Consider the following 1,880-nt stretch of genomic DNA (forward strand, 5'->3'; position numbering starts at 1 on the left):
AGTATTTTCAGTTAACCGTTCAATAAACATTAAATGTTTGCTATGTGACTAAAACAAGCCCTGTCTTTAAGGAGTTTAAATTCTATGTTTAATGTTCTCTACACAGTAAGTGCATAATCTTTTTTTTTTTAATTAAATGGAAAATGGATTGGAGGCAACCCGGATGCTTGTTAGCTTTAAAATGGACTTGAAGCTTCTAAGCAAAGTACCTTGTTAGCTTACGAACAAGTCAAGAAAAGAAATTCCCAAGAGTAGAATTGTTTGGGATTGGACCTATTAAGGAGTCCTAAGGGAAATTGATCTTCCATTTGGACCAAATCATCAAATGGACAGGCAAGAAATAAGGGAGTGGCTGTTTTACATTTCCATTCAGCAAAAAGGCAGGGAAGACTCAGTTTGCTAGTCCATCAGCTCCTAGAAGAGATTGAGAAGAGCCAAAATGCAGGAAGAAGTATCAGTTAAGGAAGTTACAGTGCTGCTTCCTAAAGATATTAATTAACTAAACAAGTTGTTACACTTAGCAAGAAGAGTACAAATATTAATAAAATATCTCTGAAATATCTGACCTCTAGAAATATATCACAAATCCCTTTGATTTTGAGAAGAGAACAGAACATTATAATGGAGAATACTGAGCTTGAAACTGAAGCTTTCCAGTGTTTGGTGACTCTGTGGCCATGGTAGGTCTTCTGACACTAAACCTCAGTTTCCTTGAACAAGGGTGGGGTCAAAATCACTCCAAGGTCATTTTGGTCTTGAAACCTTACCTAGGTGAGTGACTCAGTCACTTGAAGGCCCTTAGACTAAGTACCAAAAACCTCTGATTTGTAATGACATTGTACCAGAATGGTGCAAGTAAATGAAAGCTTGGTCACACTCCTGAAATAATCTATAAATTATCAAGCAAACTGAAAAGGGATTGATGTTCAGAAAATTTCCAGCATACCCTTGAGGAAGAGGAAGGGAAGGAAGGGGAGGCCTTAGCTTTGGCTTTGGCCTTGACCTTGGCCAGACTCCCTTCTTGCCCTGCCAATCTCTTACTCTCCTTTTGCCTAAAAGAGGACTGTGAAATTTTGAAAGAGTTCAGCAGATTTTGGACTTCCTGTGTCATCACTGTTGTAGGTATTTTCATATTGTCTATCTCCCCCACCCCCAACAGCTGTAGCTAGTAGCCTTAGAAACTAAGGATAGATTGGACTCAGATTTATAAGGAGCCCAGGAAAGAAACCTCATCATTTCTAAGGGGAGCTTTTTGAGCACCTCACAGAGGAGAGAAAAGGACCTTTTTTATGTAATCTCTAAGCTTGAGACCACTTTTCCTTCAACTTTATCCTTGTGGAAGAATATCTCACAGACATGAAGGCTTATTAGCTTTCTTATGGAATTGAAGCTACTAAGCAAAGTACCCTGTTTCATACCCATCCTTAGTATTCTATCATCTTTGTAAATAGCCCTTTCTAAGGTCACTTAAGCCTGACTAAATTGATTCTCAAATGACAATCTTAAAGAAAAGCACACCTATTGGGACACGAATCAATGGCATCGGAGGATGATCCTTCATCACTCAGTTTTATTTCTTGAATTCTGAGAACTAGAACTCTGATATAGCCAAGGACAGGGAATCCAACCATCAATGAGAGTTGGAGTTGGGATAAGGATCCTCAGAGCTTACTTGGGCTATACTTGTAAGAAAATAGCCATCATTTGAATAGCTTTAAGGTTTACAAAGTGCAACATGTGCATTATTTTATCTGTAAAAGGGAATAGAAATACTTGTACCATTAATCTACAGAATTGTTATAAGGAACATTCTTAGTAAACTTGAAAAGTCTAAAGGTTAAAGTCAGTTAACTTAAGGAGAAAAGTAATCTATGCTCATG

Source organism: Macrotis lagotis, chromosome X (genome assembly GCF_037893015.1).
Source record: "Macrotis lagotis isolate mMagLag1 chromosome X, bilby.v1.9.chrom.fasta, whole genome shotgun sequence".
Lineage (NCBI taxonomy): Eukaryota > Metazoa > Chordata > Mammalia > Peramelemorphia > Peramelidae > Macrotis > Macrotis lagotis.